The sequence below is a fragment of the Eubalaena glacialis genome, chromosome 6, assembly GCF_028564815.1.
Source record: "Eubalaena glacialis isolate mEubGla1 chromosome 6, mEubGla1.1.hap2.+ XY, whole genome shotgun sequence".
Taxonomy (NCBI): domain Eukaryota; kingdom Metazoa; phylum Chordata; class Mammalia; order Artiodactyla; family Balaenidae; genus Eubalaena; species Eubalaena glacialis.
In genome coordinates, this window is record NC_083721.1 from 59,601,175 (window position 1) to 59,622,648 (window position 21,474).

General features: G+C 39.6%; 1 protein-coding gene and 1 long non-coding RNA gene across 3 annotated transcripts in view; one reads left to right on the top strand and one right to left on the bottom strand.

The window, feature by feature from the left end:
- Positions 1-21,474, top strand: part of PHLDB2 (pleckstrin homology like domain family B member 2) — a 232,468-nt gene that overhangs the window by 69,080 nt on the left and 141,914 nt on the right. The window lies entirely within an intron of this gene.
- Positions 11,387-11,884, bottom strand: LOC133093308 (uncharacterized). Its single transcript, XR_009701255.1, has 3 exons — positions 11,713-11,884; positions 11,514-11,550; positions 11,387-11,434 (listed from the first exon to the last, which is right to left on the bottom strand). It is a non-coding gene; the product is annotated as an uncharacterized LOC133093308 (long non-coding RNA).

Sequence of the window (21,474 nt, forward strand, 5' to 3'; positions counted from 1 at the left end):
GACAAGGAGACCAGATGAAAATTTAGCCAAGGGGAAGCAGAGGTTGAAAACCAAGGGATACTAACCCCCTTGGTTTAGCCATATATGGTTAAAGAAGGGGAAGGAAAGAACATAAACAGCAGAAATAATCCAAAATCTATGGTCAGAAATGAATAATATGACAGAAGAAGGTGATTAAGGGATGAGAATGGATGGCTCAAGAAATGCAATCTGTCATGGTACATCTGCTATGAAATCCATTCATCAAGGTCGACTGACACAAAATGGGATAAAAGCCTTACCATCTACCTTTCCACCCAGATGTTTCCCACCCAACTCACAACTCAAAATCACCTAGTATCTTATCTCTACTCCTATTTTAGAGAAAGATTAATGTATAAGCAAAACTTCCTATGGAATCTTTCAACATTAAATATGATGAGAGAGATATGAGCTGGAAATGGGTTTTTGGAACTTGTTAGCATATTGATGGTGACTGAAATCATGACAGTTGATAAAATTGCACTCTATGCATCCCTCACAGACACCTTACCCATGCTACTGTTGTCTGCAAAGAACTTCTCCTCCTATAAACCTTCCCCTGGTCTGGTTAACTTTTGCTATTCATTGTTCAGGTCTCAGCTTAAACTCCCCTCTGTCTCCACCTGCGCCCTTGGCGTGTGGTCTCATAGCCTCTTCTTTCACAGCTCCCATTGCACCATTGTTATTACTTATTTAATATTCCCAATTAGACTCTAAACTCCCTAAAGGCAGCAATGGGGTTCACAGTGGTATCCCCACCATCTGACCTAGTCTTGGAGTAGCCAGCAGTCAATCAATGAATGGATAAGTAAATGAGTGAATGACGTGCAGCACATTGTTGTAACCCATGAACGTTCACCTAAGAAGCACATGGACCTGGCCTCTCTGGGCAAGCCATGAGGAGAGGTGAGAACTGGTGAGAAGAGGGAAAATATCAACCAGCTGTGGCTCAGACCAGGAGAATAACATAATGGAAGTGAGCGACTCAGAGAACATGTGGGAGAAGGAGGTGAAGTTAATCTATCCAAAGGGGCCCTCACATGGGTTGGGCTTGGTCATCACTGGCTTAGGAAGTGGGTGAGGCCAGTCTAAAGCTTGGAGACACCCTTGCTAAATAGGACATTACAGCACTCAGATGTCTGCTCATTGTGTTTATAAGAGTGATCTCATCAACACATGTGCTTTTTTATCTCCTCCTATTTGAATGACCCTCTACCCCATGGAAGGAACTGTTGAGCCACATCCCCTCGGTTTGAAAGGGGTGCAGCTCATATAACTGAGATGAGAGGAAGCCAAGCTAAGCCTGCCTTCCCTGCCCAATTATGATGCTTCTATTAAAAATAGAACTAATTATTCAAACAGCTACCTAAATACAAATTAATCACTAGGAAAGCATTTTCTAAAATGATCATAAAGAGAGACAGTTATGTAACTTTGGACAAAGTACTTTATCGCTCGGAATCTTAGTTTCCTTATCTGTGACACTGGAATTGCAGCACTTACCTTTGGGCTGATAGGAAGCCCAAATAGATAAAGCACCAAACACAAAGGTTGTCATTATTTGCAGCAATTTACAGTAAACTTTAAGGAAATACAAATACCTCAGCATACCGTGATAACCCCCTCACTAAACATTGACTCTTCTATTCCAAACATTAACCTAAACTGTGTTTTCCTTCAGACCTCCATAGAATATAACCTATTACTTTATCCTGAACATTTTTTATTTCAAGAAACCTTACAGATTGGTATACATTGGTACCTGGATATCTTGAGTCCCTTGAGACATTCCTCTTTAGCCTAATTCTTCTCACTGTAGTAAAAGATAGCTTTTGAAGCTCACTTAAAAGGCAAGACCATATTTGTCCAGAATTCCACCTCTCAATTCCTGTTTCTTTCTTCCCCTGCAGCATCCCTTAGACCTACACTCAGAGCACCAGTTCCATCCCTGCCATCTGACTCCCTTCTGCTACCAACTCCCAAATTGGAACCTACTCTTCCCTTCTCCTGGGTTTTTCAGGGTATCATTCTTCTACCTCTTACCTCAGAATCACTAGCTCCCTCACACCAGACCTTCCAAATCAAAGTCTGTAGGAGTGAGGCTGGGAATTCACATTTTAACAAGCTCCTTAGATGATACTTAGGCACATAAAGCTTGAGAATCCTGGCCTTAAACCATGGGCAGCATTTATGTGGGCCGAGAAAAGTGCCTGGGGGTCTTAGAGCAGGCCTCTGCTTTTACCACTTTTCAAGCCCCATTAGAATGTATGTGCATCTTTTCCCATTGCCTGAAAAATACCCTGACTGGATCAACTTTAAACCTGTTTTGCAGTTTGAAAAACCTAGCGCAGAAACTGGAACCTAACCAAGTGTAACTGTAGTGACTTGTGATGAGTTTAAAGCTTAACTAACCAATACTTCAAGTTAATAGGTAATAGGCTCACATCAGTGATTCCCAAAAGGTAAGGCACTTGTTGTTGACAGTGGGAGAGAGGATTTTAAATGGCACACTCATGTAGCATGAAATAACAATGAGCCACAAAGTGAGATTCTTTTCGATTCTCTTTCAACCTTTCTGATTACATCAAGGAATAAGTCTCAGAATAGTGCTAGGTGTCTTTTAGAACTTCCCAATCTGTTTTTTTTAAATAAAGAGAGCGTAGGTTTCAGGCTACAATTTTCTCAAGCAACAGTATTTAACTAGAATGGAATGAATTTCATGACTTTCTGTGTATTTTTATGGTTTCCTTTGATTTATTTTATACAATGATATAAAATTTCCTTTTGCTAATTTAAATATTAAACAATAACTTGATTTAAAGAAAAATAATGGTCTAGGTAATATATGATATAGCAAAAATCATGAAGGGAACATATGAATGACTAAGTTGTAGAAAAACTGTCTAGTATCTAGTTCTAGATAACGAACTATGAGCAGGTTAGAGCAATCCTTAGAGGAAGATTAGAAAACAGATTTTTGTATTGTATCCCACGATACTGAGTTTGGTCCATGGGTGTCTTATGTGGTTTTATACACAAGAGCAGCAGTTCATTTAGCGTTCCTTGGATACGTGATATGAATGAGGTTCCATACCAGCTGTCTTATACGTATGGTGGGGGAGGCAAAAGACCTCTTCCTTTTTCTAAGGACCATATGTAAAAAGGCAAAACCCAAGAGCTGTTTATTGATTAAGGGCGTGGGCTACTTTTACCGCTTATTAGTTTGGGACAATTACATATGCATAATACATACATACATATGTACATATATATTTAAATATATACATATATTTGTAAACTAAGCACAATGCCCAACACATAGAAAGTGCTTAATATGGACTTGCTATTCCATTGTTATTTAGAATTAGCATAGTTGCTGCTCTTTACCATTTTTTAGTACTAGAAGTGAATCACTGAATCATTTAGTACTAGAAGTGAATCATTCTGAGAATGTTTAACCCTTTAGAACTCTTAGTTCTCCAACCACGGATTGAACCTGGGCCCTCGGCAGTGAAAGCACTGAGTCCTAACCACTGGACCGCCAGGGAATTCCCAATTCCCACCTTTTAATTCTTTACTCTTCAAATTAGGCTGAAGAACAACTTTGATCCCTTGACCAAAATTCATTTCCCATATTTTCTAGCATTTATATTGTGTCTTTCCAAAATCTTATCTCATAGTCCATTATATTTAGGACCATGATTCCCCTGGTAGAGGGAGCCCAGCATTAAGAACAGGCTCAGAATATCTGGACTCCTGGGGACCCTGTCTTCTCAAATTTTATAGACACACTAATAATAACACTGCTTAGCTGACTGAGTTATAAGAATTGATTCAGAATGAGTAGAAAGGATAGTGAATTTTGTCCACTTTATTAGGAATGTCTCTTAGGGGAGAATATAGGCTGGTAATAGATTATTTAAGTTAGTAAGTACACAGCAAACTGAGTTTTGTAGACCATTAGGCCTTTATTCCTTCTCTGATGAGCTATGGTGCCTTATTTTTATTTGGTGATTTTTTTCTCATTTTATACAGTAATGTTCATCTCTGAGATTGAGCTTTTGTGTAAAAGCCTTTGATGGAAAGTGTGGCTCCTGTTAGTACAAGCTGACTCATAGAAATGGGCTTTGGGAAGTCAGTCTTGCTTGAAAAGAAGTAAACAAGTCAACTGTGTGTTTGTTTGTGTTTCCCTTCTGTAAAGTATCAGAAAGAAGCGTAGTGGCCTTGCAAATGGAGATATGGTAGCCCTTTTTTTTTTTGCCGCACCATGCAGTATGTGGGATCTTAGTTCCCCAACCAGGGAGCAAACCCGTACCCCCTACATTGGGAGTGTGGAGTCTTAACCACTGGACAGCCAGGGAAGTCCCTTGGAGGCTATATATTAAATAAATGATATAATCTACTTTCTAAGCTCAGTACAAATACATTCACAATATATGGTCACATAGTTTTGTTTTCTTTTGTTTCTTGTTTTACCCTCTCCCCCAATATGGGCTCTTGGTTACTGAGTCCATTTTCTCCCATTAGCATCAACTCTCAAGTCTCCTACTTAACTCCGTTATCAAAAAACTCTAGGGGTTGACTTTAGCCCAAGTGTGTTGGTCTTGCTTCTACCTCTCAGGTAAGAGTCTCATTGGACAACTACAGCCAGGTTTTTTCAATATCGTACACTTTCACTGTTGAAGGTGGGTCCTACAGAGTCTAACATCTCTTTGTAGTAATGCCCTTGCTAGCTGGAGCTTTGCTAGTGCTACAGTGGTACCCAATAGTAAGGATCCAAAGTTGTAGCTCTTATGTCATATTCCACAAAGCTGACACCAGTCCAGACTAGGTGAATCCCAAGGAAATTCTTCCATCAGCAACATGCTGTGCCACATCCTTCCTATACATCTTGAACTTTGGTCACTAGACTAGATGCTTTCTTTCCTTAAAGTTAGTTTTATTTTACAGAGCTTGTTGCTTTTCCCTTCCAATGTACTTTTCAATGTTCATGTCCATCCTAGTTCACAATAAAAAATCTTTTTAACTTCAGGGATGTAGAATTTCAACTCATTCTTCTGCAAGAGAATCTGTAAAATCCAGGTTAGATAACCCATCTGAATTCAAGGCCACATAATCTTTCATGTATTATCATCTGAAGTGGAAGACCTATCTGCATCCTTAATGTATGGCATAGCCAGAGATGTCCCACTACACTGACTGCTTCCCATCTAGGGGACACTGGGTACAGGAGAGCTTCATTTCAAATTCTAGTTTGTTTGTTTGTTCTTTTTTGGAGAATTTATGTAGTAGGGAATTTTGAGAAGCTGCCTAAAATGTCCAAAAAGCCAAAGTGGGTGTCCTAGAAACATAATTAGTACATTCTTTATGGACATACTATAATTCCTTTCAGGAAACAAAGCCTCTATTTTCTCAACCCTTATGTTGTTTATCCTTTAGAACATACCCCACTATCATACCATAGCTCATTCTGATTTTCTTTTATCTGTGTACCCCAAAGATAAACAAACCTCACTGGGGTCTGTGAATTTAATTCTCAGGATGCATCCATATTTCTCAAATTATTGAGCTGGAAACCAAGCAAGGTTGGTGAGGGCTCAGACCTCATTTAGCAACCACATCTGTCATGGTACGAAGTGTGTCTCAAGCCTTAGTGATTATGAAACTTTGCAGAAAAGCAGTGTCCAAGTAGAAGGTCTAACCAAAAGAAACTTGGACTAAGGTCAAACCATCCTTGCCCTAGTGGCTTGAGGTTGTTCCTCTTTGTTTTTCTTGGGCTCTCTAGAAGAGTCTGACCATATTCTTCTGCCTCTAACAACTACATGTAGAATCAGAGTTGGCAGGGAACTGAGTGATCAGCTAGTCTAAAGCTTTATTTGAGTCACAAATTCCTTTACTGTTTTAATGATTGACACAGATGGCCAAGAGTACAAGTAAATACCCCACGTCTAAACATTTAAAAGTTAAAAACAAAGCTAAAAAAGGGTTAAGAACAAATTCCAGAGTCAGGTAAGATTCTGCCTTCAGACCTTAGCAGCCAAAATATGCGAGTTCAGAGAGTAAAATTCCGCAACCAGAGTTTGTGCCAAGATAGTTCTCCTTCCCTGGAGACCTCCTTCCCTGAAGTTCTGAAGTTCTCCTTCCCTGGAGACCTCAAGGAAAGTCTTCTTTTGGGTCTTACATGGGTCCTATTTTAGGATCCCCAATGATTCTGAGCTTCTAGTGGAATTCTGAATCAAATCAGGTCTGCCTTCAGCAACTCTCCCAAGATAGGACCCAGAGAAACACATGTCCTGCCACCTTGGTGAATTTCACATGCCTTTTCCAGGCCAGGCAAGACTCAGCACTTCTAAGACCCAAGACAATGGGCCAAGGAGCCCAACAAATTGACTCTTCCAAGTTTCCAAAGGAAGATGTGTAAAGACTCTGCATTAGGGTTCTCCAGAGAAATAGAACATTTGGAGATTAAATATATATATACATGGGGCCCAGCCCTGCCCACACCTTGCCTCCCAAAAGCACAGTTGTGGGGCTGCCTGGGGTATGCCCACCACAGAGCTCTCTCAGGAAACATGCACAGCAAAGAGTTCCAGAACAAGGGTTGTCACAGGTTCAGGGAGGGGACCTGTGGGCCGGTGGTGGAGTTGAGTACCAGTGTGACTGATGTCTATATCACCAGCCAGGTGGGCAAAGTACCATGAAGGAACAGCCACTGGCTTCAAGGGCTCCAACTCATGGCTGGCTGGTGGGTCCTTGAAGAGGAACTTGGCATAAATATATATGATTTATTTTATCATAAAGTAATACATATATACGATTTATTTTAAGGAATTGGCTCACGTGATTATAGAGGCTGTAAAATTCAAAATCTGCAGGGTAAGCATGCTGGCTGGAGACCCAGGGAAGAACTGATGTTGCAGCTCAAGTCCACAGGCAATCTGCTGGCAGAATTTCCTCTTCTTCAGGGCAAGTCTGTCTTTTTTCTCTTAAGGCCTCCAACTGATTAAATGAGGCCCACCAACATTACTGAGAGTAAGCTGCTTTACTCAAAATCTACTCATTTAAATGTTAATCTCTTCTTAAAAAAACACCTTCATGGTATAAGGAGCATTTCCTGAAATTGGAAAGATGTGGATGGGCATGTCTCAAAGCACAAAGAGAACTGAAGAAACTGGCAGATATTTGAAGACAAAAACAAAAACAAAAACACCTTCACATCAACATCCAGACTAATGTTAACCAAATATGTGGATACTGTGGCCTAGCCAAGTTGAAGCAAAATTAACCATCATAGGCTCCATGGCAGCAAATCTGCTCTTAGATACAACAGCAGTAATGATTCTAAAAATAAGACCTTGTTTGCCAAGTGCTATTACATTCTTTAAAGTTGTATTTGAACATGTCCATCTTACTACTTTACCTAGGAAAATATCAGTAAACCTAGAGGAGGCCCAGTAAGCTGCCTAATGGTCAAAACCTCTAGATTTTATTTCCATTCTACTGCTGGCAGGCAAAAATATCAGTACTGAAAAGACATATAACTTCCATGGGCTAACAGCTTTACTAGGCATGACCACATTTCCACAGGAAGAGTTTGAATTTCAGTTGTCAGGAAATCCTATATTTGGCAAATTGGGGTGATATGCCAAGCCCCATAAATAAAAGCAGGCCAGGTTACTTATAACTGTACTGATTACCTTTCCAGCCACTTTTTGAAGACAGAACCTTAAGCAGTAAAGTTAGGTATTAGTTTCTCACATGGTGCTTGTCTCTATTTCTTTTGTACTTTGCACTAGAGAGGGAAAAATAGTATCTCCCCCTATATATATATATATATATATATATATATATATATAAAATGGGTGGAGATACTTTTTTTCTATCTATATAAATAATCTGGATTCACTAAGGATTTTAAGAATCCAGATAAAATTTACCATGCTTTATAGACACTCAAATTAGTAGTCACAGGGACTATGCCATCCATTCAATCGATATATACTAACCAAAGAAGAAAAGAGAAAGAGATTTATAAGATGCAAAGTAGGAATATTAAACATAATAATAAAAGCATGGATTCAATACCAACTGTATATGCCAAATACTGCCAGACACATTATGTATACATTATTTCTAGTTCTAAATACAAGGCAATAAATGTCATTTCTCCCAATTTAAAGGTAAGATTAAGATTCAGAAAATTTGAATGACCTGCCTGAGGCACACTGAAAACAAGTTGTTCTGCCAGGATTCAAGCAGCTGCTTTCTTTGCGGAAAAGTGAAAGGCAGATGTAGAAACGATGCCTCTCAGACTTCTCTCAATTCCAGGAGTGTCAGGAAACTCAGGAACTTTCAGCGGACATATAAAGTAGCATTGACTCTCAGGGCTGAAAATCCCTTTGAGCAGTTTCCAGGCCACCTCGAGTTTCTGGAATTTTCTCAGTTCATCTTAAAGAATGGGAATTTATCCAACTGCAGTGAAAATGCAATGAGAAAGGCCAAAGTCAAGGTACAGAACCTTTTCCTATGAGCTGTAGGAAAGATTGGCAAGTTGCAAAAGAGGAAGCCTGAGGGATCAAGTTGATGACCTGAGCTCTTTTCTTACTCTTATCTCTCTTCCTTGGTCCAAATCAGTGACAGGAACCAATACAAAAAGTCACCAAAACTTTTCTTCATTTATTCTTTCCTTCATTAATTGATCACATACTACATACCAGGAAAAGCACTACAAATAGGAGATGAAAGACACAGTCCCTGTGTCTTGAGGGACTTGCTGTCTAGCCCTAGAGAAAAACAAACAAATATGCACATAATTAAAATATACCTGGTTAAGTAATACAACAGATTTATGTAATGGATAGTATGAGAGCATAGGAAGGGCATCAAGGGAGCAAGTAATTTACTTTCCTGGAAGGAATCTCAGAAATAGTGGTTGTGTCAGATGGTTGAAGGAGCAGCAATAGTTGTATTAATAGCATATGGACTCACCAGGTGATGCTGGGGTGCTCAAATGGTATAACTTCCAAAGTAGTCTGTGACCAGGTAGCCTCAGGGACCAGGAGGAAGATGGGAGTTGAGAAAGATCCTGATCATCTCTTCTGGGCCAGAATTCTTGATTTAAAGAGCTACAATTCCAACAGTTCCCATGGGTGAGGTGGGAATAAGTGTTCTGTAGTTTGCACCCCATTTGCTTGACCCCAGGTTGGTATGCCTGATAGGTTCTTATGTTTTTAGAGGCTTCCAGATATTATTTCATCTGAATCAGCTCAACTCAGAAATTTCAAATACAGCAGTGCCATATCACAATGCTTGCAGAAAAGGTATTTATCATGGATTGAATTGTGGAATTGTGTGTCTGTAGATAAAAGAGAGTTTAAGACACATAATCACTGATCTCAAGAGTCCTCTGTAAAGTAGCCAATCGCTATAGCATCTAGAACTACATGAAGATCTTTCACTAGGATTAGCTCCACACTGACCAAAGTCTGCCAGGCTTTCATAAACCTAGCAAAGGCTAGCTGTCTATTTACATCTGCTCAGACAGATACATTCACAGTAAACTTATTGGAGACAAATGTAAAATCACAATGAGTATGCATGAATTTTTGGATCTGTAGAATGGCCTAGTCAGCATTATGTAATAGAGAATGTGTACTGGGTTCACTTACCATTAATGGGTGTAAAGAAAATGTCTTCTTGATTTCTCTGTGACTGGCCTGATGTTCCTCACCAGCCCCCTTTCCTCTGGGTAGCAGTGTGTGTGTGTGTGTGTGTGTGCGCGCGTGTGTGTGTGTGGTGAGCCGGCAGGGTCAGGTAGGAAAGGGGGTGGAGATATATGTCAACCCAGTAGTCTCATCTGTCTCTTTAAGTAACTTATTCTCAGCTTGGATTACTCTCAAAAATGCTCAGTCTTTCAGAGCCCCATTTCCTCCTCTTTTAATAGCCAAGATGACATCTGAGTGTAGACGTGTAGCTCAAGGTAGCTAAAGGAGGCACGGTTCTAGGAGCTACGCTGTGCTGCCTGGATCCTGTATGGAGTGGCTGATCTCAGCTGCTCCCTGGACTGACAGTTCTTTTGGCATCTGCTGCTGAAGGCCGCAGCTGATGTACTTTGTAATTTATGGTGGTTTTTCTCAGTTCATCTGGGCCCAGGAATTTCTCCTGATGACTCCATCCTTCCTTAGTCACCAGTGATGCTGCATGTCCCACCTGAGGTCTGACTGCTCTTCCCTAAAGGTTCCCAGGTCAGGTGTTTTGTTCTATAGCCCCCCAGCTCCATGGCCATTTTGCCCTTACTTGGTGATTTTCGGCAAACTTTCCCCACCCCTCCCAGGGCAAGTGGGAGTTTTTGAGTCCGGCCATGCCACTTGGGAACAAAGCTAAATTCCAAGCCTGTCTCTATCTAATCTGCCCCGCTTTTACTTTCATGTGACCACCTGTTAAGGGTTGAATTGTGTCCCACCCAAAAAGATATTTGAAGTCCCGACCCTCAGTATCTCAGAATGTGATCTTTTTGGGAAATAGGGTTGTTGCAGATGTGATAAGTTAAGATGAGGTCACGCAGGAGTAGGCTGGGCCCTTAATCCAGCATGACTGGTGTCCTTCTAAGAAGAGACACAGAGACACAAATGTGTGAGGGGAGGAGGCCATGTGACGACAGAGTTGGAGATTGAAATGCTGCAGCTGGAAGCCAACAAACAAATGCCAAGGGTTGCCACAACTGCAGGAAGCTAGCAATAAGCAATGAAGTTTCTCCTGTGCAGGTTTCAGAGGGAGCATGGCCTTGCCAATGCCTTGATTTTGGACTTCTAGCCTCCAGAACTGTGAGACAATAAATACCTATTGTTTTAAGCCCCCGGTTTGTAGTACTTTCTTATAGCAGCTCCAGGAAACTAATACACCACCACAGGATAGAGCTGGAATTTCCTGGGTCCTGTGAGAGAGCCACCTGCCAGCATCCCAAACAGGAAGCAGGACGGACCCTGTGGGTTGTCCTCACTCAGACATTGCCCCACCCCTCCCCCATCTCCATCACCTTGCAGCCCCTGGAGGTCAGGGCACACAGCTGACTGCCTGCTTTCCAGACATTTGCCTCCCTCTTCTCCTGACAATCCAGCAGGACCAAAAGTGTCACTCTTTCCTAGCTTCCTTTTCCTACCTGACTCAAATCACCCTTTTCTCAAACACTATGATCAAATCCACCAGGACTTACCTCTTGGTATGTTGAAGAAAACAAAAGAAAGAAAGAAATTTAGAAATTACTTTTCTCTCCAAAAAAAAAATCTGGCTTTTTAGTCTCTTGCTTTGTTGCAGACTCAAATATCCCATTTGAGATGCCAGAAGCTGGCTATTGACCATCTCATTGTCTTTACAATTCCAAGTCTCACATGCATCGAAGGCTCATCACGTGTAGCTGTGATGCAAAAAGCTCAGACTCAAATGGTATTTGAGAACAGAGTGGTCAGTCACAGAATTATTGCTCGATTACTTACCTTTTTGCAGACAACGTGTAACATGCTCTCTCCTCTCCTTGAGAAATGAAGAAAAAAGAAATCCTTAGCTGTACCATGGGGTCTTGGGGAATCAGGGTCAATACTTCTCCTTATAAATAGATCTTTTATCTGACTCATTTGGTAGCTTCAACATGCAATCTTACTGTGTGTTAATGGTCATAATGGTTTTAGTACTTACTGTCTGGCCATGTTCCTCCCAGGAACTCTGGAGTGGACATTACCGGTGGCCTACAGCACTCATTGTCCTTTCTTCCTTTCCAACAGACTATGATAATGTTTAGGTATCCACTCCTTCCTGACATAGTCCATGTCCTCAATGGGCTGATAGGTCAAAGGGTTATTACATAACTTTTTCTTGTGATTGGTTCTGAAATGAGCATGTGATCCAAATTAGACTGATCAACGAGCTTCTGCTAGAGATTTCCAGGGAAAAACCTTCCTTGTCCCTAGGGGATGCTTCAGGAAGCAAGTCTCCTTCACACTGGAAGTGGAAGAAAAAAGCATGTATCCCTGATTGCAGCTGGCAGCTGTTCTGCAGTTACAAACATACAAAAGGCTGAGATTTTCTCTGATATGCTGGACCCAGAGTCTTAACTCTGTCAATACATTTCTACTTTAATAATATATGAAGATTCTTACACCATCAAAAGGAGAGATCTGTAGGGAGACATTAAGATGTTAGTTTCAAGAGATTCTCATCTTTTAGAACTTTTTTCTTTTCTTTTTTTTGGGGGGGGGTGGGGAGGGTGGGCTGCACCGCATAGCATGCAGGATCTTAGTTCCCCAACCAGGGATCTAACCCGTGCCCTCTGCAGTGGAAGTGTGGAGTCTTAACCACTGGACCTCCCGCCAGGAAAGTCCTAGAACTCTTAATGAAGCCAGGTGTAGTGGGAAATGCTTGTAGTAAAGTTAGATAAATAAGCATTTTCCATGGGAGGGATATACAAAACACATTTCTTTGTAAATAACCCCTGAAATGAAGACTTTTTTCACTTGAATGTTCTCAATTTTTAACTCATTTAAATCATTAGCCTATAAGAGAGCTGGAAAAGGAAAGGAAGGTTGAAATATAAGCAATTAGCTTTTCTTTGGTAGTTTTAAGAAGTTTAATTTAGGAAAGAGTTTTCTGGAATGAAATCTGGGTTATCTTTAAGTTCATCTTTGCCATCTCTCCTTAGTACGTTTATTATTACTATATTAATACCACATTAAAACTTAATACTTGATTGTCTTATTAAATAGTCTTTTAAATAAAGCCTCAAAACTAAGCCAGGCAGGTAAAACTTTCAACATGGTATTTGCTGGAATTATCCAATTATTCAAAGGGATAAACCTGGCACATTAGGAATAAGTTTACTCACACACTATTCATGTCCAGAAAGTGTCACTTTTTGAGGCATTTGGGTAAATTTAAATGCCTGCGCTATTTTTCCTTCCTTTGCCTAAGCATTGTGGAATCTTGGCAGCTAAAACAAGAATTGGACGCTACATTTTCTCTCAAATTGTTAGAGTCAGAACACAAGAAAGCGTGATAAAAGTAGAACAAAGGGGAACTCCTTAAAGCCCAACAGTAATGCTGTAAGTTTGCTCCATTGCCAGGGGAGGAATGCAGGAACTCTGCCATCCACAGTCTTTTGGCAGTTCTGAGCAGGGAGGTGTGGTCACGTCATGTGGTGAGGAGGTGGGAGTGGGGGCAGGGAGTGAAGATTAGAGGAACCAGAACCCTCACCCTCTGGGAGAGACAGCCTATCATTGGGAGCAAGGCAGGCTACATATCTGCAATTTCTAATTGTAGGCCTGATTCCAGCCAGAACTTGCTGGGTGGTTTGGAATCACCCTTGTAACTATTACAAGTCCATTCACCAAGAATGACAAGTTGTTCATTATGGCCCTTTGAGGTTTCTGTTTAAAACTGGGAGGTTTGGGATAAGTAATGCTAACATAAATGTTGAAGCACTCGCAATCCTGGATAAATAGATAACTAACTTATTTATCTAAGCTAATGCTAAGTGAATGTAAAGCAACACAATCACCTTTACCTTATCAACATGGGTGGGGAAAAAAAACTAATCTGAAGATTTCCAAGGAATAAAAGTAGTAAATGTAACGTAGTACAATGATTTAATTTAATCAATTTGATGCTTGGCCCATACAGTGTATTTCCTTTGCTTTCTTTCACTGGATTTATTTATTCTGAAAGCAGATATTGAGGACCTCTGTACAATGGACTGAGCTGTGCTCTGCGTGAGCAAATCTGAATGAGTTATTGATTATAATCCTCCATACTCTTAAAAGGAGTAGTGCATAACACATGCTAAGTACTTAGTACTTTTTGAACGTTGAATGAATAATCCATAGCAAAAGATAAACCAGAAATCACTTCACCTACAATATTTTAATGATATTTTACAGAATATTTTCTTATTTACTTAAAGTTAACATTAAAATTCATTCTGTATATATCTGTTTGATGGTAAGGTGAAAACATTTGACTGCTAAAATTTGGTCAAGAAGGCACTAAATCGGTAAACAATGTACAAATAAAGAGAAATATATTTTGTGATTTCAAAGTATATCACAAACAATTTTCTCGAGCATGATTTTGTTAAATGAGAATGAGCTACTCTGTTTGGAGTGAATTGAAGGTTGACCTAAGGATCCTGTTAGAGCTCTAGTGAGACACTGTATAAGAAAGTGCTTGGTAAAGTGCTATGAAACTTTTCATAGAGCACAGGGTCATCAGAATGGAAGCTGAAGTCAGACAGGCTGGAAACTGTCAGATAGTCCCAGGTCTGCTGCTGGCTGGCTGTACACCCTGGGGCAAGTTATTTTACCCCTGAAGCCTTAGTTTTCTCATACATAAAATGCAAAAGAGTACTACCTACCTTATGCATTTTTAGTGACTACAAAGTGAGCTGATACACAGAAACATTTTAGCCCAGTGGCAGTTCATAGCAAGAACTTAACATTAGCAAAATCATCATCTTCTTTTTCTTCATCATCATCATCACCAGAGCGCTTACTGCTCATCCTACAAAATGTCAAGATTGCCAAAAAAAAAAAGGAAAGATAAAACAAAAGTAAGCAAAAGTGCTGCTAAATCACATTCTTAGAGTCTCTAGCCTAGAACAATCTGCAAATTGGTCTCTCCAGGCTTGTCCTCCTCAGATAGATGTTCCCAGCTTTCAAAGTGACCTTATGGACAGAAAGCCGACCATATCACTCCTGTAATCTCTTACACAGTTGCCTGTTACCCACTGGGCAGAGTCTAGGTTTTTAGGGAGGGTCTTTCAGAACTGAGCCCCTGCCTGCCCCTTCACCCTCAGCTCTGACCAGGTAGACCAGATTTGATCAGGTAAATCAGCTACCTCCTGGCCAAATCCTACTGGGTTATGACTCAGTTAAGAAAACACCAAAAAAATGAGCAACTCAGCTTAGACTCTGTTACTTCTTGGGAAGCTACGTGCTTACCCATTTGTCAAATTGCTTTATAAATACACTATAATGTGACCTCCTTATGGGTAGCGTCCCAGGGCTTACCATAGTACTCGGTATGTTTTAGGGGCTCCATAACTGTTTCCAAATGAATGGCTGAATGAGTAAATGAATACACCTCAGATAACCAGATGCAAAGTATAGATTTGTAGAGTTGCTGGAGCCAGTATAAGTACCTTATAAGGGACCAAAAAGTAACATTCTTTTCCCAATCAAGTTTGAAAATAATGAAAAGATAGACATGGAAGTCTGGCAGAGGAGATTAAACTGTCATCTTCATTACTGATAAAGATAATAAAGAAGGGCATGGCTTAGGTGCATGACAACAGCGGGCTTCCTAAAAGACTTACCCACCAGCCACAGCACAGCTTCCGCTAGAAGACGTGCCTCTGCACAACTTAGAGGGAGAAGGAGCAGACCAAAATGTGTACTTCCTGAGGTCCGCTCGCTCCCAACTATGCAGTGCCAGTTTATTTCTTAAATGCACTAATGAAAAAGATGCTTCTTCTCTGGGGCAAAGTGAGTCAAATAGGGGAGAGAGACCAAGAAGGTTACAGCAACTGATGTCAGTTGGACTTGTAAACAGGAGCCAAGGGAAGTTGCTGTGCTCCCGTCCCCATTATCCTTATGTGCACTGATTGATTTAGATGCTGGTGATATTTCCCACAAGGGACAGGAAAAGTGGATCACAAAAATACCCCCAAATTATATATCAGTGAGTAGATTATCTTTTGACTTCCCCTCTCTAATTCCCCCTTTTTAGTTGATCTATGAACACAGATTGAATGATGTACTTAAACTTCTTATCAAGATTTTTAAATTGTTTTTGTTTCTAAAAGATTATACCTCCTCTTTTACTCAATTAATTCAATGAAACCTAACAAATATTTATTGAGACCCTGACAAGTGCCAAACACAGTAGAATATAAAGATGAGTGTATCATAGTGATCTTCTGGTGCTTACAATCTAGTCAGCATCTACTGGATCTTTTCTCTTAGACAGAGAAAAGGAAATGCAGTCACTTATGAAATCAAAATGAACAGAGAAAAATATTCCTTTTTTTTTTTCTAATTTCCAAATGTTCTGAGTAGTTAAGTGACTGTTTACCCAGAATTTAAGACATTTCTCTTCTATCATCAGCATTAGAGTCAAGATACTAGTGATAAAGTTCACAGAAACCTCTGGAGAGTCATTTATCTTCTCACATCTCATCCACATTGCCCCATCACAGAGGCCTGCAATTGGTAAAGAGAGGAACTGGGTGAGAAGGTTTGGACAGATTGTTCAAATCCATCATCACCACTGGAAAACAACTCAAACTAGGGGATGAATGATTTCACCTCCCTGCACGAAGGCATCAAAGTTACTCCTGTCCTCTCTTATCTTCCTGGATCTTCCATTGTTCTTTTGTTTAAAAAAATGTTGATATCTTATATTTCTAAGAATTTTATTTGTTTTTTTATTTAACTAGATTCTAGAAGACTACCCACATTATTTTACTAGATCTTAAACTCACAATAGTTTTTTAAAAGTTCTGTTTTGTTTTTATCTCATTTTGTCTTACATCTTATCACCAACTGGCAGAACTAGTCAAAAGAAACAGGGATTATAAATGATTCTAATTCCTAAGAGATAGAGTCAGGGTCTACTCTCAACTTCAACTGTTTAGCCAAACCATATGAAGAAATGTGTAATTTGGAGCAGGCCTCCATGGTCTCAGGATTGTTCCTTATTGCCAGAAGAGCAGCTTCTTTTCTTTCGCCCACTTCCATATCTCTATTAGATTAATAGCAGGAACACAAAGTAATTTGTAAAGGAAATTGCCATTTTCACTTTGGAATAGTTTGGCAGCATATACTGCATGAGGACAAGCAGGAAAACCAGGGCTGGTATTTCTGCTTGGAAAAAAAGAGAATGACATAGTTAAAGCAATCAAAAATTATTTTCTTGAGATGCATTTATGAAATAGCATATGGATTCATAGCAGTGATTAAAAATAAATAAATATATATATAACTTTGGGGGCACATATAAATCTTTTGTTTCTAAACATCACGAATAAGGAAAATAGCAAAAAGAGGCAACACATCCCAGAGTATAAGAATATCATTGTCTACATGAAGGGCTATAGGATCTTGGGCAACTAATTATACTTATATGCCTTTTTTCTAGTTTTGTAAAGAAAAAAGGAAAGGAAAGTCATCATGACATGGTTTTTTTAATCTCTATGCCTGTTCAGATAGGATAAATAAAAGGAAACGGTAGACAGTAGAATCACAAATCTTGTAGGGACTTCTCCAAATCATTTTGCATATGCATTTAAAAAAATTTTAATGTATTATTTAATAATGACCCAATGGAAGGTATATTAAACATTAAACAGATTTTAGAAGAGGATTTCATGTACTAAAAAAAAAGTCATTATTGGGCTAAAAAAAAGTCAGATAATATTCACTTAATAAAATATACAGTGTTCGTTTTGTTTTTTCTTTGCCCAAAGCATTTTGAAGCCATGAAGGAAAATGAGATATTCCCAGGAATAGTGGCAAGCACATTTCTGGGGTTGATAAGCTAGAAGGGGATCTTTGGCAAAAATTGTCTTAGAGCCATCAATTTAAATCCATCTGGAGAAGCAATCAGTAATCCTGTAATAAAACCCTGGCTCTATAACATACCACTGTAATGCCCCCTGTAATGCTCCATTTTTATAGTATGTTTATCCTGTATTTAATATGACCCAATACCTAGTATCATTCAAAGATAAATTTGAATAAATGCTGATTATTTCATATGAGATATGAGAATATGCAGATAAGGATATCTATCTATATCTATCCATCTATCTAGCCAGATATATAGATAATATAGATGATGTAAATATAGATACAAATATAGACATGAATGTAGGTATAGATGTACCCCAGGTTAAAAACATAATTAAGTTCAAGTTGGGGATAGATAAATTCATAAAGACTAATTCACCAGTAAGATGTTGCATTACCTACCAACATTCATATTAGGTTGGAAGGCCCAGAGTTAATTATTAGGGCATCTCATAGATAGCATGAACAGGCTGTGTCAGGGGGAGTTATTCCCTCCAATTCTGGGATGGACAGAAATAGAGAAGATCTGTGGTGCTGTTTTCCATGATGTTGGCTCAGGAGTCTTGCCTTTGACTGCAGTCTTAGCTGTGAGCTCTGCCCAGGTGGACCACATCTCTTGTCTGATCCTTGCCAGAGCAAGGACCCAGAAGTCTTGCTCACGTACACCTTCAACCACTGCCAACAGCTACCACAACTCCCATCACAATTCAGCTCTTTCTACCAACTACACATTAACCTATATGGAATCATCATCTTTCCCCAAATCTTCAACTGTTTCTGTTAACGATACTGTTTGCTTGTATTGGTATGGAATTTGCAAACTTAAAATGTTTTTAAGTTTTTATTAAAGAAAAAAAATGAAGAATACCAAAACGTAAAATTGTACAAAGTATTCAAATATTTTTAAGACCATGCCACCCCACACCCCTACGTTCCCAGTCCCCAGAGGAAAACAGCATGAATTTCAGTGTTTCTTTTCTTTTTTTTTTTTGCAGTTTTCATATTTATTATTTATGACATGCATTTTATTACTAAAATGTAATAATGTAGATGATCAGCAACTCTGAAAAAATCACATAAGTTCTTCCCAAATAGCCTTTAATTCAGTCTTTCTTTTCTGACACTTAGGCATTTCTTCTGCTTTTAACAAAAGATGACATTATGCATATTGGTTTATAACCTTCTCTTTTCACTTGAAATGTATTCAGGTCAGTTTATTTAGATTTACTCACATGATTCCAATACACAGATATACCATAGTTTACTTAACCATTACCTGACTGATGGTGATTTCGGTTTTTTAACGTTGTGCTATCACAAACAAGGCTGCAGTAAATATCTTGGCACATATAATTTTAAGTACTTTTGCTATCACTTCTTTATAAGATAGATTTTTAGGCGTGACATTGTTGGATCATAGGGTATCCCATGTGAATAATTTTTAATAGATGCTGTCACAATATTGTTGTCAGTTTTGGATTCTCTTGTCCTTTACGCTTCTCTTTTGTAGACTCCAACTCAAAGTCTACGAAACTTCCTTTGTAATATCATCCTGCCATTTAATCCAGACCTGATATCACCCTGACTACATTTTTAAGATACTATTTAGACCCTAACATGCTTAGACACTGACTTTAGCTCCCTAAGTGATTTTTCTCTATCTGGTTTCTCATTCTACACATTAGAGCCATATTAATCTTCTCAAAAATTATCTTATGTATATCACATCTCTATAATCCCCATTGCCTAAAAAATAGACCTTAACCATGCATTCAGTATCCTTCATAATCATGTTTCAATTTTTCTCATTTTATCCTTATGTCTCCTATTTAAAAATTTGAGAGTGAGGGAGGGATTGGGAGAGAGATCTACCATGAACCACAAACTCTTAGGCACTTTACATGCCTTAAGTATTTTAATAGTCATATCAGTTTCAGAAGAAGGGAAACTGATGGATTGGGAAGGCAATTTACTCCCTACCCCAGAGCTGTAGCATCTAGAGTTGTGGTTTGAAATTTAGTATATCTGACAGCAAAATGCATGTTCTTACTATCACACTATATTTGAATTCAATTCAGTAAATATTTATTTGACATATACTCCATGTAAAACACTTTGTTATGTGCTAGAGAGCATTAAACATTTAAAAAACATGGAACATAACTGACATTTAATCATGATGCCTGCCTCTCTGGCAACCACTCCTTCCAGGCAGTGAGCTTCCTGCCAGGGGACCTGGTCCCTGGCAATAGCTGATTGAAACAAAGGTAGGCACCTGTTCTGGTGATCTATTGCTACCTAACAAGCCACCCCAAAATGCAGTGGCTTAAAACAATGACAATATTTATGATGTTCACAAATCTGCAATTTAGGTAAGTCTCAGAGGGGACATCTTGTCTCTGCTACACTCAGCATCAGCTAGAGTGTATTGAAGGCCAGGAATGGGAATCATCTGAAAGTTTGCTTACTCCTTAGTCTAGAGGTTGGTGCTGTCAGCTGGGTCTTCAGTGGAGACTGTCACTTGAAATACCTTCTATGTAGTCTTTCTGGCTTGGGGCCTGGGTTCCAAGCACAAGCATCCCTAAAGGGCCAGGCCAAAGCTGTTTTGCCTGTTAGGACTCAGCCTTGGAAAGTATCACTTAGTATTACTTCCACTGCAGCTATAGGCCCACACAGATCCAAGGGAAGGAAATGTAGACCCCAACTCATGATGAAGGACTATTGACATCACCTTGTAAGAAGAGCGTGTGGGATGGTGCTGCCCTCGTTAGAATACAATCTGCCACAGCACCTATGGATGTGCCAGTGACCTGTCGTAGGAAAATAATCCACGACAGTCAAATTCCCTTTCAAGTGAATATAATTTACGAATAATTTAGAGATTAAAATAGCTGCTGGAGATTCATCTGGAAGGACATAACAGAGAAAGAGGAGGAGGACATGATGGAACATGCATTCACTGACATTATGGAGCAGTAGACACTAGGAGTAAAAACCCAAGTCTTATTCACTTTTATGTGTATCCTCAACAGAGTACAGTACAAACACATCGTAGGGGCTCATATGTGTCACATGAAGACATACATGAATGACTGGAAAGAGGGGACACAAAAGAAGGAATAAGTTTGGAGAGGAAAGATGAGATTCTATTAGAAATATGTTGAGTTTAAGGTTCCAGCTGTAGCTCCTCACTGAGATATCTAACAAGCAGTTAAGAAGGTGGGTCTGTGGTTCAAAAGAGAGAGCAAGAGTTAGGAAGAGGGCTTAGGAAGCCATGGCCAAGGTCAAACTTTGGCTGAATGAGACTGTCAAGGAGGAGCATGTAGAGGAAGACGGATGAGTAAAGCTCAAGCCAAATAATGAGTGGTTAATGTGATAGGCTTTAAATCTGAGTCGGATTTAATGTCTGTAATACCTGCTTCACCACTTTCTAACTGTGTATTTTCTTAGGTTTGGCTACTTAATCTCTCTGTTCCTCAGGATCTTTTTTAAAAATTAATTAATTAATTAATTAATTTTATTTTTGGCTGTGTTGGGTCTTCGTTGCTGCATGCGGGCTTTCTCTAGTTGCGGCGAGCGGGGGCTACTCTTCGTTGCAGTGCGTGGGCTTCTCATTGCAGTGGCTTCTCTTGTTGCGGAGCACGTGCTCTAGGCGCGTGGGCTTCAGTAGTTGTGGCTCACAGGCTCTAGAGCGCAGGCTCAGTAGTTGTGGCGCACGGGCTTAGTTGCTCCGCAGCATGTGGGATCTTCCCGGACCAGGGATCGAGCCCATGTCCCCTGCATTGGCAGGTGGATTCTTAACCACTACCCCACCAGGGAAGCCCCTCCTCAGCATCTTATT